General features: G+C 44.8%; 1 protein-coding gene across 3 annotated transcripts in view; it reads right to left on the bottom strand.

Moving 5' to 3' along the window:
- The window catches only part of LOC147017456 (uncharacterized), a 125556-nt gene that overhangs the window by 108592 nt on the left and 148 nt on the right, over positions 1–16816 (bottom strand). The window contains exon 1 of one of the 3 annotated variants that reach the window (XM_085847935.1): positions 16553–16678. The exons of 1 other annotated variant lie outside the window; for it this stretch is intronic. The gene's annotated coding sequence lies outside the window, so the exon portion shown is untranslated. Of the gene's footprint in view, positions 1–5718; positions 5847–16552; positions 16679–16816 lie in introns of those variants that run through there. One more of the 3 variants, XM_085847937.1, reaches the window with a different exon arrangement.

The following is a 16816-nucleotide window of genomic DNA, read 5'->3' as shown; positions in this document are numbered from 1 at the left end:
TTTCGATAAGTATGTGTTTCTAGTTAGAATCCATCCCCTATGTCTAATGGGAATTAAGTGTGCATGCGCTGTGACATTATTTTATAGATAGGATTTTTATACTTACTACAACTACAACAACTTTCAACGATGACATCTGCCTTCGCTTCCTTCCACCATCCTCCACCGACACCATTGCACACGTGCGTGCCAGCACATATGTGGGCGGAGTTCACGAGGACCTGACGTCTCACTCGCCCAATCCGGGGGATGCGAGCGAGGTTGTCGATGGTCGACCAATAAGCGTAGCCCACGCAGGACCATATTACTCTCCTTGTTTGACGGGCAGTCCGTCGCGACGCCCCCCCCCGCCCCCCCAGTCCAATCAGCGGACTTGGCGCCCCTTTCGGCCATTCACGGGGGCAACGAGCGAATCGCGCGATGGAACCGTCCAATGAGGAAGCGAGTGGCGAGGAAAAGAGGCCCCTCCCGCCTGAGAAGAAAGAGTGGTGGTCTAGACCAGCGAGTGGAGAGACGGTGTGCTCGTGGCAGGAGCGTTGGCCAGTTCGCGAGATCATGGCGTTTTGCCAAGCAATGAGGATCATGTATGAGACGTTCCTGGTGGGAGAGGACATTCTCAGTCCAGGCATTTTCCAACCTGGCATCCAAAGCCAGTGAGTGGTTGGCGACGAAGGCCCTGCAGACAGTCGTGGTCGTGAACCTCAGGTCGTGGGTTCGAGTCCTACCGTGGTGATTTGAGTCGGTGTGACCGCACGAGGCGAGGCAGGTACCCCGGACCGGCTCTACCGACTGAAGACCCATCGGGTCCATTTTCTTTTTGGGTGTGTGTGTCTGTGTGTGGGCCCGTCTGTAAGTAGGAATTGTTAAGTGCTCTTTGCTTGTACATTATTTGCATTTCTTCTTATAGTCGGATAACTCTGCTCCTTGTATGTTCCTTTCCCCCCTATTGTAAATATATCCCCTGTTCAATGTTTCAGCTCGTTTTTGTGTTTCTTTCATTGGTTTAGCACAGTGCGTGTTGAGAAGTAGCGAGGGTAAATTGTGCATTTGGACCGATGGACCTCGGTAACCATCCGCTCGGGTTACGCACGGTTTGAGCACGCTACTGGCTCGTTCTGTTTGAGCTCCGCCGAGGGTGAATTTCCCCAGTAGTTTGGAAGACGTGGGTATTTAGGTAAATTGAAATTGGCAATCGACCCTATGCCACACGGTCGACCTATTGGCGATCTTCGGTCCGATAAGGGTCCCATCGGCTCTGGAGTTATCCGGGGTGACGACCTATAAATTCCAGGTGTTCGGTGGAGCCGACTCTACTGCTCCATCGAGCGGTCGTGCTCGTCGCTGATACCTGACCCACAACAATATATACATACATATATATATATATATATATATATATATATATATATATATATATACATACATATATATATATATATATATATATATATATATATATATATATATATACACACACATACATATATATGTATACACATATGTAAATATACACACACATATATATTGTTGCGGGCCGGGGTCCGATGGTGAGAACGACCACTAGGTGGGAGAAGTTACGCCGTCTCCCACCAGACTCCCGGAATTGTAGGCAGTCGCTCACGGATAATTCCGTGATGCTATTGGTTGCTTAACCGACTGTGGACACCAATACCTCAACCGCGTAGCGTAGGGTCTTCCTGCCAGGTGTAATCAGTTTACCTAATTAACCACATGGTTTTGACTACCGGAGAACGACGCCCTCGGTACGCCTTGCCCGAACCGGATCACTCCACCAACTACGGCAGAGTACCAACTCCCAACTCCGGATCGGATGCAGCCGAGCGGACCTGCCAACGATGTACCAGCTGGAATGAACAGATTATCGGGGATAAAGACCCGGCTAAACTTAGATCCGAACCATGCTGGACCAATGGAGGAAAAGACAAAAACGAGTTGGGAACATTTCTCCAAAGATTTATTTACGCTAGGCGAGGAAAAACATGTGGCAAAGGAACAAGGTTTATTGGTGTGTTATGCAGGGGAAAGAAGAGAGATGTAGTGCGACAATTTTTACAGCAACTTATGAAAGCGGACACAGAGCAGACTTAACGCGAGAATAATAAAAGCAAGAATTCCAATAATCAAAGAACTTATACAGTTTACTTAAAAGACAGGCGCCACACACTCAGACAAAATAAACCCAATTAAAAGAAAAGGGGACCTTTTGCAGCCAGGAAGGGAGGGAGCTGAGGTCGCAGTTCTCGGGACCTGAGAGTTTCAGGGGAAGGGATGCTCCGTGGTGCGGCACCTGACAAAGGTTGAGTTGTTCAGTCACCACCGTATGTGTGGAGTTCGTGTCCGTGAAGGAGCTTGAGTGGAGAGCGCAGGCCGCTGAGGCAAGACATGGGTAGACACTTCGCAACAACGCCAACAAACTCATTGAACTCTCCGACCACCAAAGAACCAATGACCTTCCTTCTTTCTTACTCAAGACCATTCCACCAACTCAACCACCCAGCCCTACTCTGAGGATCGCTTCATAATTTTTTGATCCCCCTGAGCGGGGAGGGGCCTTGGTGAAGCTGACATCATCGTCCATCCCGATTGGACAGGGCCTTCATGGGGTCCACCCTTTCTGGGCGGGGTTTCGGCCAGGCATGCAAGCTCGCCCACTCCACGCGTGTCTGGACCTGCAAAGAAGGAACTACTGCAAGATTTTTCCTCTAAAAAACGAGTCTCTGGTTAGGCGAGTAGGCGGTGAAGTGCTTGTCTAGCCCAAACGAGAGTAACAAGCGAGAGGAAGGCACTGCGGCTCCAACAAGAGGGGAAATAAAATAAAAGGGGAGAAAATGATTTATTAATCCAACTAAAAAAAAAACATCGCAACGCACGCCTTTTGCTTTCCCACTACACACAAGGGAGGAATATATCTGCACATATACTAATGGCATAACTAACTTCGGGACAACTGTATGTTTGTATGCATATGGTTCCTAGAACCGTAACAATATATATATATATATATATATATATATATATATATATATATATATATATATATATATATATATATATATATATATATATATATATATATATATATATATATATATATATATATGAAGAACAGTTTCATGGACACCTATCAACAAAGTCAATTCTGATTGGACGTTCTCTACTGATGCGTCATCACCTCCCAATGGTCTAGGTGGAAGGAGCCTGTTCAGTGTTCAGCTCTCCAATTGGACGTTGCAGAGTCTGAGGCGGAGCCGCTAAGGCTGTTGGGGAATCTTCTTCATAACCAGCCGTGATCATGAGACGAGTTTGTGTTCCTCTTCTTCTTTGCACAAATAAGCAAAGCGAGTGGACAAAATATTTTTGCCGACATCACATGGGGTCCGTGGAATAGATAAATGGCGCTTCTAGTATTCGGAGATGTGTTATACTTCGTCCTCTACTCAATATCTTGAATGCATCCACATTATAATGTTCAGCACAGTTTGCATTCTCAATCAAATGCTGTCCAATAGCAGATGCACACGATGTTGGGATTGATGCTGGGACCTTCCTACAAGCACGTACCGGCTTTATTCGTGTACCAATTGTGTTTTTCCTGATGGACAAAGGGACATGCTGTTTGATTCTGTCAGTCAGAGTCTGGGTAGTTCTGCCTACATTCCGAGCATCACATCGGCACATGAACTCATAAATTATATCTACTCATAAATAATATTGAACAAGAAGGGGAAAAAATGGCTGTAAAAAGGCTGTTTTTTTAACATACACACCATCGATCATATATTACTAGTACGTGCCCATACGTGCGTGCCCGTACGTGCGTGGCCGTACGAGCGTGGCCGTACGAGCGTGGCCGTAGTGCAAAAAAAAACTTTCAAACCACGTGCCAGAAAGAACCACACAGGCCGCTCCTTCGCTCTCGCGTGTCCGTATGTGCGTGGCTGTACATGCGTGGCCGGCCGTACGTGCAACCAAAAAAAAAAAAAAAAAAACTTTCAAACAACTACACAGGCCGTTCCTTCGCGCTCATAAACAGCGACTGGATTGGGGCATTATGTTTATATATAAATGTTGTTTGTCTTTCGGCTGATCCTGTTAGGGGTCGCCACAGCGGATCATCCGTTATGATCCGCATACTGATTTGGCACAGGTTTTACGCCGGATGCCCTTCCTGACGCAACCCTGGTCACCTCTTACGACACAGGGATAAGGATTGTGTTTCACCATGATTCCGGGCTGCCCTACACCCTTTCATAGCGTGGCCCAGCGCAGAGCTCCCGTCCTCAAGCGATCCTCCAACCCAAGCCTCCAAGTAGCCGGATTCCAGGCGCACGCACTACGCCCGGTTGTGTTTATATAAAATTGCGCATAAGAAATCGAGAAATTATTAGAATACAGTAAGTCATCACTATCCGGAAGTCCGTACGTTGTAACCCGTAATGGGGAACGTGGCTGAGGATCTCTTCCCCATTGGCCACGCCTACGCAGCAACGTGTCCTGTCATTGGTTGGTAAATAAGTGGCCATAACTTGGGAAGCACTTGTCCGATTAATATCAAACCTTGAAAAGGCACATACTCAGGGCCCCAGCAATATACCTGGCAAGTTTCAATTAGATCGGACCAGTGGTTGTCGAGAAACAGTGGTCACAGACACACACACACACAGACACACACACAGACACACACACAGACACACACACAGACACACACACACACACACACACACACATTGCTGGAATTATAGATAGATATATATATATAAAGCTGAGTTTGTGTCTGTGAGTCTGTCTGTGGGTGGGTGGGTCATAAGCGCCGCCCATTCTACAGGCCACGACCTCCAGACATTGCCGTCATCTTTTTCTCTCCACGTACTGTGCAAGGAATTTACAAGGAAATCTAACACAGGTGGAGGCCATTCAGCCCATCATGCCTGTGCGAACACCACACCAACCCATCGACACAAGATCCAAGGAAGAAAACACAAAATAAGTTTTTAATTAATTAAATAATAATTTATTAATTTTTTTGTAGTTTTTATATTTTTTTTCTTCTTCCCCTCAGGGGAGGGGGCATGGGCTTGGTTAAAAACACACATCAACCACATAACCCCCCTTGACAAGCCCCCCACCAACAGCACTCCGTACACATGCACACAATCACCCATCAATGCTCAAATTACCTAAAAGTCTAATCAACATCCCTATTACCCCTCTATCTCCATAACTTCCTGGTACCTATCTAATTCTAATTTAAACTTATCTACTTTTTCTGATGCCACTACCTTTCCAGGGAGGCCATTCCATGCAATAACTACTCTCTGAGTGAAAGACCCTTGCATTAATGACATAACTCTCCTCTGATTTACTCTCAAGCTATTGCCCCTGGTCCTATCACTGTCTACTCTGTTGAATAATTCATCTGCAGCACAGATTTTTTAAAGACCTCATCAGGGGGCATACCTAGAGTATTTGGTACCACTCCCGAGATGAATAATTATTTAAAATATAAAATACAGTACGTACACAGAAAACATTTTTCATGTTTGCAAAGTAATATTTCAATCGGATTACAGTACTGTATCTTGCAGTAAGCAAATTGGAAATAAGAAAAATGCAGGACATAAAAAAATTCAGCAAATGGGTAATACTGCTTTCATTGATATAACAAAAACACATCTTCAACCACAGAGAAAACATTACCAAGTAAGAATTTTCAAAAAGGTAACAGGAAATCCAACGTGAAGGAACGGCCGGCGATTTCATGACGTCACTCCCGTGGCGATGTTTTTCCTGTCCATGAACTATTTTTTGGAGAAGGTTAACTTTTCAGAAGGCCTGCAAATACAGTACAGTAATGTAATTAACTTTTCAGAATTAAAGGGTTAACCCATAAAGTGAGTCGAGCTACCTTCGTGGCCGACATGTGTATGTAAATGAGTTTAAAATGACGTCACACCAAAGAACGAATCATGACCGTCACTGCAATACAAAATGCCCTGGTAACTGATGAAAGCTTCCTTCGAACTGGTGGAGAAAGATGATGACAAAAAAAAACATTTCTGGGATCGTGCTTTATATTCAGGGGTTCACACAACACAAGATTCTCCATTGAGTACCAGCAGAAATGGTTTGGTACTGACAGAAAAAACAAGCTCAAATGAGCTAAGACCCTCGTCCTCTTAATGATGACGTCATAAAAACGAATATGACGTCATTGTGATGTATCAGGTTTGCGATAAATTATCTGTGCTAATGTCCAGCTTTATTCCTGCAAACAACATTCAAACAGCTTGCCTAGTTTCCGAGATAATGCTTTAGGCGATTTCCATTGGCGGCGATATTATGACATCAACTTTTTTTCTCAGAAGAATTTCCAAAATCGGAGATGGTTACTGCCTGCGCGTGGACTTTCTGCATATACATGGCAAGTTTCACAAAGATCCGATGAAAACTCTGGGTTGTGAAACAAAAAATGTCAAAAAATATGGATGACGTCATAGTGATGTATCATATGTGCGGTAATTCATCTCTGCTAATGCCCTGTTCGATTCCCGCAAACAGAATATAAAAAATTTGGCTCGTTTCGGAGATAATTTTTTAGGCGATTTCCATTAGGCCTTAGTTATTTTATAACTTGGTTTACGCAGTTCTTCAGCTAAAATGTAGGGTCGGTAGGTCGAAATATAAATATAAATATAATTTCAATTTTTAGAAATTATATATTTTTATGATTTTTTTTTCGGATATTCCATGGGAAAGACAAGGGTAGGTGGGGGGGAGGGGGGATACATATAAATCCCAGACCAGGAGGATCTAAGAAAACATTGAAGATGGAAAACCATTCAAATGCAGGATGCCATTGTTCACTGTATCATCTGATGTGAAAAACAATAAAGAAGGATTAAAACTTATTTTTACAATATAGTCCAGCATGTTTTTTCTTATAGGAACCTGTTGGATCATCAAACAAATGGAAACAATGCTGAGAAAATTACTGTCCAAGTCATAGATGTGTGCGTGCACACCAGCGCATAGTGCTGGATATGATTTAGAAAAGGTGTCTACTCGGAGTCAACACGCTCAAAACAGTCAATCAGAGCCATAACCAGCTTAGTTTTCAGTGGGCATCTGATCGTACCGTCTCCCCACCCCCATGAGCACATCAAAGGCTGATTTCTGGTCCGTTGAAGGCGGAATATCAGCATCTAGCAGGGAAACTTTGATGTACTTGGCACCGAAATCTTTCAATATGAACAGCGGTGTACAACTTTCGATGGAAACAAAATCGGCACGATCGAGAGTAGCGTGCGAATCATCCCTGCTGCTGCACTGAATTGATGCAATAGTTCGGCCAGAATATTCGGCGTCAAGATGTTGTGTGATTAAATAACCAATACAGTCACTCGAATTTATACCGCTTACATACTTCTTAACAACTCATGGCTCGCAGACTTCCTCTCCTGTCGCAGTCACCGTGTGGCCCTAAATGGAGTTCTTTCATCCCCTCTTCCTGTCCAGGCTGGAGTTCCTCAAGGTCGCGTTGTGGGCCCTGTTGTTTTTCTGGTTTTCATCAATGATCTCTCCGACTCTCTGGAAAATCCTCTATATCTGTTTGCTGATGACTCCACATCGGTCGTACCATCGGTCATCCCACTGACCGGCAAGCAGCAGCTTCTTCGCTGACTGCAGATCTGGGTAAAATCACAAACTGGTCCAACACGTGGAACATGTCTTTCAATCCGGATAAATCTCACTCTCATTATGTCTCTTCGAAAGTACCGTTTACAACCCCTCCCCTCCCCCCATCCACTTTCTCAACAATCCTCTGGAAGAAGTCCTTTGTTTCAAGCTTCTGGGTCTCACTATCTGCCATGACCTTTCCTGGGAAAGCCACATTTCAAACCTCGCCTCCAAAGCCAGTTGCCGACTGGGAATCCTCTGTCATGCAAAGTCCTTCCTCGGCCCACCTGAGCTCCTGACCACCTACAAAGCTTTTGTCCGCAGCCTGATGGAGTACTGCTCTCCCCTCTGGGCTGGTGCTCCAGCCTCCCAACTTTCTCGGCTTCACGCTGTAGAAACCAAGGCATTTCGGATCAGTGGCATCTCCCGCAATGAGGCTGAGTCTTTGGGCCTCTCACTCATTCACCACAGGTTGGTCGGTGGTCTTTCTGTCTTCTACCGTCTCCTCTCCAGCCTCGCCCTCCCCAGCTCTCTCTGCTATTTGACCCCACCACATTTCCGCAGGGCGCTCAAGGTCCACCAACAACCCCCTTCTGGTAAAACTACCAAAATCACGAATCACTGCTCACCATCACTCTTTCATTCCTCTTTTTTCCCACCTTTGGAATAAATTTCCTCACTCTATTCATTCCCATTCTTCCCTCCAGGCCTTCAAAACAGCTGTTTACCACCACCTCTTATCATCCCCCATCCAAATCCTCGATCTTTTCTACCCCCGATAATCCACCTAAGCCCACCTCCTTCAAATTCCCTGCTTTCCTTCCTGAAAGTCCCTGTAATGTTCATCATCTATTCCCCATGTTCCCCGTCCCATCCCTCTCCCTTCCACAGATCTCCTAATGTCTCTGTTCCCCACTGTTTTGTCCTTCCCACTCCCTCCCCTCTTGTCTCATGTCCCCCATGATGTGCGTTGTGTGTTAGCTCTCATACAAGCTTCGATAAGGTATACAAAAAAAAACAATCACTTTCGCCCCATAAACCTCAATCAATCTGAACCACGCTGGCCATTGCTCAGACGCCATGACCGAAGACGACTGCGCAGCTCTACTGCGCACCTCGGTTAAAGGTGACTCAGCATTTTGGCGGGCACGCACAAAATTATATTTTGAAAATAAATGCCGACGTTTACATTTTGGGTTTTGAAACTTTTGCACCTTCGGCAGAAAATGTATAAATATAAAAGGCTAAAAATGTGTTTTATATTTATATTTCATTTCGGCAAATATACCGTCGGCAGATCCGTAAACAAAGTTATAAAATAACTAAGGCCTTAGCGGAGATATTTTAACATCATAACTTTTTTTTTCGGAGGAATTTTCAAAATCGGAGATCGTTACTGTCTGCGCAGGGTATTTTTACATATATACGCCAAGTTTCAGGAAGTTTCGATGAAAACTGTAGGCTGTGAAACAAAAAAGTCCACAAGAAGAAGATGAAGAACAACGTAAGTCTTTGAGATCCTCGACGAGGATCTAAAAATTGTGAGCTTCGAGCGCACTCATCTGCTTTCCCAATCACCACTCCAATTTTAAATGCGCCACTAAGCTTTGCATGCATCTTACTCTGTAAGCGCTCTCTCAGAACATTCACTCCAGATGACACTCACAAACCGCTCTTTTTTCGTTCTGGACGCTCTAGGGCCTCCTCTTCTTCCTCTTTGCTGGCACGTTCCCCTCCGAGCTATTTTTTTTAATCTTAAAAGTTATAAACTTACAATATAGCTTAAAATTATATTGTTATAATTTATAAACTTAATTTTGTACACTTAAATTTTGAAATCACTGTAAATCAATTATCACGGAAGAATCTTCCCGACACGAGCTGAGGAAACACCCTCTTCTTCCTCTTTGCTCGCGTGTTCTCCTCAGATCTATCTTTTTTTTTTTAATCATGCAAGTTACAAGTTACAATATAAATTATATTCTTATAATATATAAACTTATTTTTGAATACTTAAATTTGGAAATCACAGAATGTCAGAATTATCATGGAAGCATCTTATCCACACTCAATGAGAAAACCTTCATCAAAAGCCTCTGCTGTGGTCTATTCCAAACATTTATTACGGAAATAACTATGCTGAAGGACCTATGTGTGGTGAGTGCACATTTACCATAGTGGTTTCTCAAAACCACAACAATATTGTAACGGTTGTGGAGGAATTTCATTGGAAAGTTAGGATTGAATGGAGTTGCTTGGTCCGTGGATGTGTAGGAGACATGTAGATGTAAATTAAGTTGGGAAACTGTGAGCTTAAGTGTTACATGTCACCACATGGGTGGTGCGGTGTTAATTAGATAGGGATTAAGACCAATTTTCCCCAGTATGTGATTGCCCCTGTGACTTATTCCTACATTTTTGCATTTACAAGCCAACCAGGAAGAAGTGCGTTTTTATAACAAACACAACGCTAACAAGCAAGCAAGGCGTGCCGAGCAGGCAGAATCCCCGCCTTCCTGGGTATCGGGCGAGCAGGCCACACACCAGAGGTGGGATGGTTGTTGGGTGTGACGTCGAAGAGAGATCGGGGGCGAACGCACGAGTTCGGAGTGAGGGTGGCAGTTGTAGTCGTGAGAGGAGTTGTAGTCCTAGTGTGGCTAGGATGGAGGATCTCACTTTGCTCTCCTCTCAACATGACAAAATGGCTTTCATTCGACGCATGATGAAGAAGGCACAATTCTCGTATTCATGTTGAGGCGAATTGGCTCGCGTGGTGGAGCAAGATGCTGGCCATTGGCTCTTGGTTGGATCATGAGAGACGGACTTCGTAGTCTCGTGTATGTTCCCGAAGGGGACGGCGCCATTCTGAAGAGTGCTGCATATCGGCAAGCGCGATCAACGAAGAAGCCGCACGGTACTCTCTGAGCCCTGGTGTTGAATACCGCTCACGGATTGCCTGACGTACGTTTTTCCCGTTGCGAGACAGCGGCTTGGCGCCATTTTGGGCACATCTACACATGCAGGACGAAGCGCCTCGATTCCAAAGTTCCACAGAGAACATCTCTGGACAAGCTAAGTGCCAGAATAAAGGGAGGATTTTCTTTTATTTTGTTTTTCCCTTGTCTGTATTTACGTCTGTGTGTAGAGGTGCCTCGACTTTAGGTTTAATTTATGTCACAATTATGGTTACATTTTAATTATTACCCTTGTAAATATTTCTGTTTTCATTAAATCCCGTGTTTGTTTAAAGTTGCTGCGTCCGTGTGCTTGTCGTGGGGTTTGAGTATAAATCTCCCTGTGCAACCATCTGTCTACACTAATGAGTGTGTGTGTGTGTGTGTGTGCGTGTGTGCGTGCGTGTGTGCGTGTGTGCGTGCGTGTGTGTGTCTCCTCCATAACTCCAAAACTATAAAACCTTGCAGCCTGAAACTTTGCATGCATACTAAGTAAACTCCAAGGAAGTACAAGAGTGAAAATTTGGTGTTTTGGTTAATTAAAACACCCCTTTTGAAGATAATTAACGGCCATATTTAATTATATCCTTCATCAGGCGATCCTCGGCCACCTCCTTCTCTGGGGTCTTAAGGAGTTTCCTGGGTCACCTTGCTGGGGACTGCAGCCATCATGTTTTTTTTTTTATCCTGCTCAACCATGCCTTGACTTTGAACAGGCCACAACAATTTCTTTACGATAAAGTTTTTTTTTCAGTTTCCTCACTCATATTATCGAATGCCTGTTCATCATAGTTACGAATCACTGAGTACATCGCTTTTTTTAAGTCCGATAGTTTTCAAATTTGGAGCATGGAGCGATTTCACGCATTATATGATATGGTTTTCCACGATCTACTCTCTCCGACTAATTAAAGTATATCATCAAAATATTTAGGTTTTGGGGATCTGCTATCATCTGGACCAAATGAGTGTCGAAATCTATTGTGACATCTGATAATTTTAATAAATAACGAGTCTTATAGCCAAGCCAATATACCTATTTACTTTAAGCAAGATCGGCTATGTTCCCTCCTTCTCCATAGATACACCAGAAAATGTGAAATTTCCAAAGAATTTAACTTATCTTTTTCGACTGTTTGATGAATTATATTGAGTGAACAAAAAATTTAGGAATGTGCCAAAATTAACCAGCTTCATTGAGCTATATGATTTAATGCATTCACTGCTTGACCTTGTGCCCTGTCCCCCAGAGGGACTGCCTTTCCATAGTATCTGCCAGATTTGTGCTTATATTTTCAGAGGTTTCACAAGGTGCTCTACAGGGAATCAAAGCAAATCTTGTGAAAAACGGACATAAAAAAAAAATCACAAGGTTTTCAAGGACCCCGAACCGATGTACCATGCGAGGGGTGCACAGATGAGCAGCCAAGATGGCAGATTATCTACAATGTTTATTTCACAGGCAATTGAACTTTGCAATATTTCCAGGGTTGTTCTGCATTAAGCGGAAACTCTGTTCTGGATAAAGTCATTATTTGAACGAATAAATTTTACTTCAGTAACTGCTGCGTGTGCGGTGAAGACCGCCTTTAAAGTTAAAGGGATCATATATGATATGCAGTGACAGCCTGACCAACCATTCCTTATCAACCATGTAATTGTAGTGCTTAATCCACTTTCCAAAAGCCTTACAGTCGATAGCAGTACCGCGCTACGTCCATCTGAGCGAATCGTTCACTCAATGCGGACGCATTTGCCTGCCATGCCACCCTGAGCGAATGGCTCGCGCTCCGCCGCCCCAAGGGAGTGGTTCGCGCTCCGTCACCCTGAGCGAGTGGTTCGCCCACCACCACCCCGAGGGAGTGGTTCACCCTCCGCCACCCTGAGTGAGTGGTTCGCCCTCCGCCACACCGAGCGAGTGGTTCGTCCTCCGCCACACCGAGCGAGTGGTTCGCCCTCCGTCACCCCGAGCGAGTGGTTCGCCCTCCGCCACCCCGAGCGAGTGATTCGCCCTCCGCCACCCTGAGCGAGTGGTTCGCTCACCGCCACCCCGAGCGAGTGGTTCGCCCCCCCCCCACTCACTCCTCCACCACCCCTCCCCACTTACTCTCTCTGTCCCCTCCTCACTTCCCCCTCCAAATAAAATGCAGCACTCTCCTCCCACACCTCTGTCGCTCGCTGTCTCTGTCTGTCTGTTTCACTCTCTTTCTTGCTCTCTCTCTCCTCTCTGCCTCCCCTCTGTCCTCTCTCTCTCTTCCTTTCCACCCCCCCCCTCCATAATACACCCGTCAGCGAAGCGACGGTTTGTGTTTGCTAGTGCTTAATATTTGACATATTTAATTTTAAAACTGTCCTTTTGTCGGCGCTTTGTGTGTACTGGATGCTGTTGAGATGTCCAGGGGTGTGTTCAGTTACCAAGTAGCTAGGTAGCGCTTGAAAAGGCAGCCATTTCTTATGAACGGTTTTGAATGGAGTGCTTGCTTGAGTGCTTAAGCCCTTCAGAAGGGCTATCTGAAGCGAGTGCACTTCAAGAAACTTGCATCTGAACACAAGCAACTGCACTTGGTAACTAATAGAGGGAGGGGAAGGGGTGGAGTGAGAGTCCGCAGGGACTGTGGTAAGAGGAGGAATGGGTGGATTGGGAGGAGGAAGGGGAAGAGGAGGAGGAAGGGGTGGAGTGGGAGGAGGCACAGAAGGGGTGGGGTGGGAATCCAGAGGGACTTTGGTGTGAGGAGGAAGGGGAAGAGGTGGGGTGGGAGGAGGAAAGGGTGAGGTGAGAAGAGGGGCCCGGTGTTTCTTGGCAATGCCGGGAACCCCTGTTAGTGTATATATAAATAAATATATATATATATATATATATATATATATATATATATATATATATATATACACATATATATATATATATATATACATATACATATGTATATATCTATATATATACATATATATATATATATATATATATATATATATATATACATACATACATACATTCATACATACATACATACATACATATATATATATATATATATATCTATATACATATATATATATATATATATATATATATATATATATATATATATATATATATATATATATATATATACATATGCAAGCATTACATCTGACTCCAACACTTCCTGATGGTAAAGAGAGACAATGTACTTGAGCAACAGATAGTTCATGCTGCCCCGGGTGTGTTTTGAACCTCACCACTCACCATCAGTGGGGTGCCATTGACTGGTACAGAACCAAAAACCATCACCTTCAGTGGTTGGGTTGGGATCTAACAAATCCCAACAAAGGCTGAAACTGGTCGGTAGTTTTACCTTTTCAGCCACTGGTGACACCATTTGAAATGCCAGCTTGCAGTCAGGGTGAAACGCGTTGTTAGTTTACAACGAAAGAAAGATGCCATGGCGTTGAAGAGTCACGTCGTGCCTTTAAATCACCTTAACATCATAAACATCTGACTCCAACACTTCTTGATGGGGTCTAGTAAGGAAAGACAATGTGCAGATAGTTCATGCTGCCCAAGGTGTGTTTCAGACCTCACCACTCACCATCAGTAGGGTGCCATTGACTGGTATATATATATATATATATATATATATATATATATATATATATATATATATATATATTTCCATTGTGCTAAAGCAGTTCTCAAGACTGGGAGTTTGAAACCAAGATGAGATGATTTGAAAAATGCAAAGAGCATGAAACTCAGAGAAACTGAAGAATCTTTCAGGCAGATGGGACAGTTGGTTTTATATCTACCGGACGGCACAGCACACGATGGAAGAAAACGGCGAGGATCGGAGCTGCAGTTAAAATTTTACAACTGCATTCCAGTAACCTTTCAACTTGGCCTTCACATTCAACCTGACATCTCAAACGCTTTCTCTGCAACCCAAAACTCAAGATTTGAACCTTTACTTCCAGAATCAAGTTCCACTTTACAAACGGCTATAGGCAGGTACCCCCATGCATTTGTCAAAATTGGCCACATAAGACGGGTGTCCACACCATACAGGTGGTCAATTTCGGGATGGTATTTTGGCCATACAAGACAGATCGCTGCCCGATTCAATCTCTGCTTCCAGATTTAATTACCGCAAAGAGGGGCTTTACCGCATTTTGGCAAAGCCAAGATTCTGGCTGCATTTTGCTCTCGAAAGACATCTACAAGTGCCCACCTGTTCGACAAGCTGCGATGTGCGCCGAAACACATTCAGATAGAATCGACAACCTTTGGTTCGGGTATTTAACCGTGATCGCAAAATGATCATGCGATGATTCCAACCGGAGGGAAAGGCCTTGCTGGTGATTTGATGCAGGTGCTTTTGACTTTGAAAGGTGAGCAGAGGAGGGAGCTGTTCTTATGAATTCAGCCAACAGGTTGAAATCTTTCCTCCAAAGTTAAGCTTGTATTCGAGGCAATGTTCGACGAGCAGATGCCGAGATTTGGTTGTGAATAATGGATCGGATGCATGTGTGTGAGGGTATAAGGAGTGCTTTGGGGGCTGCAAAGAATGTGAAACACGAACAGGGTGTGATGAAAAAAGGGGGGGGTGAATCGAGGTGGAGGAGGAGGGGAGGGAGAAAGGATGGTTCTATGCTAATATTGGGGGAGAAAGAATGATAAATGAGGAAAACGAGGTTGGTGTTAGGGCCGAGGAGAGAAAGGAGGGAGGTGATGAGGACTGAGAAGGAGAATTAAAAGAAGGGCTCGACAGTAGGTTGAAAGGAAAGGGGGATGTGAGAAACCCATAAGGAAAAGTCTAAAGAAGAGGATTATGGCAAGGGGAAGAGAAGGCAGCCATCACATGCTGGGAATAAAATAGGAGGTTGTGAGGGGGGTGGGGGTGGCAAGAACAAAATAGGAGGTGAAGGCAAAAATGTTCATATGGTGAATGATGAAAAAAAAATAAAGGAGAGCAAGGTGAGCATTGGGGCGAGGGGTGGGAAGGAGTGCGGTGATTTCAGTAAAAAAAAAATTTGAGGGTGTAGAGAGAGAGAGAGAGAGAGAGAGAGAGAGAGAGAGAGAGAGAGAGAGAGAGAGAGAGAGAGAGAGAGAGAGAGAGAGAGAGAGAGAGAGAGAGAGAGAGAGAGAGAGAGAGAGAGAGAGAGAGAGAGAGAGAGAGAGAGAGAGAGAGAGAGAGAGAGAGAGAGAGAGAGAGAGAGAGAGAGAGAGAGAGAGAGAGAGAGAGAGAGAGAGAGAGAGAGAGAGAGAGAGAGAGAGAGAGAGAGAGAGAGAGAGAGAGAGAGAGAGAGAGAGAGAGAGAGAGAGAGAGAGAGAGAGAGAGAGAGAGAGAGAGAGAGAGAGAGAGAGGAAGGAGAGAGGAGGGAAAGGGCGGGGTTGGTGATGAATCGTGACGTTTTCCGACTCGCACGCGCTCCACGAGACCCCCAGGAAGGCGCGTGTCCTCATCTGCAGGTGCACGACGCGCGGAACAGCCTCCGATTACATCCCCCCAATAAGTTTTGTAAAAACTACAAAAAATACCATGATAAACACCCTTCGATGTCAACCGGTGGCAAATTTTCAGACTTCCATGAGGGAAGGAAAACCAGTGCAGGGGTGTGATCAATCGAGCTCGGCGATGATGTGCAAGGATGACACGAAGGGTTCCCCGCGCAGGAAGGATGATAAACAATTGAGTTTTTAAATTATTTTTTTTTGAAAGGGATTGTTCACAAATTACGTATTATTTGCATAAACGTGAAAAGGGGACGAAATTGAGTCACGGGAGGACAAAGGAGAACGAGGTAGGTTTGAAGGGACGTACGTATCATATTCGGCCATCATACATACCGCCGGGTATCGATTCGGACACGCGAGGGGATATACATCACGTGACCACATATACAGGAACAAGGACACGTACCCGAGGGTCTAGTTGGAGGCGCCCGAGTCGGGTTCCTGCATGGAATACACACACCCGCAGGGAGAGGCCGACAAAATGACCCTCCACTTTCCATCTCCCCCTTTTCCCTCCCCGTTCCCCTTTCTGTCTCCATTCCTCTCCATCCCCCCGTTACTCTCCCCCCCCCTCCACCCCTCGTCCAAAGCCGAAGGTGCATCGAAGCGAACAAGGGCGCGAATAAACAAACACACAAAGCACGTTCGGGAGTCGCCAAAATGATCAACA

This window comes from Eptatretus burgeri, chromosome 11, assembly GCF_056783735.1.
Source record: "Eptatretus burgeri isolate ZD-2024b chromosome 11, Ebu_testis_v1, whole genome shotgun sequence".
Classification (NCBI taxonomy): domain Eukaryota; kingdom Metazoa; phylum Chordata; class Myxini; order Myxiniformes; family Myxinidae; genus Eptatretus; species Eptatretus burgeri.
The sequence above is the reverse complement of the archived record's forward strand: the minus strand, read 5'-3'. Positions and strand labels throughout refer to the sequence as shown.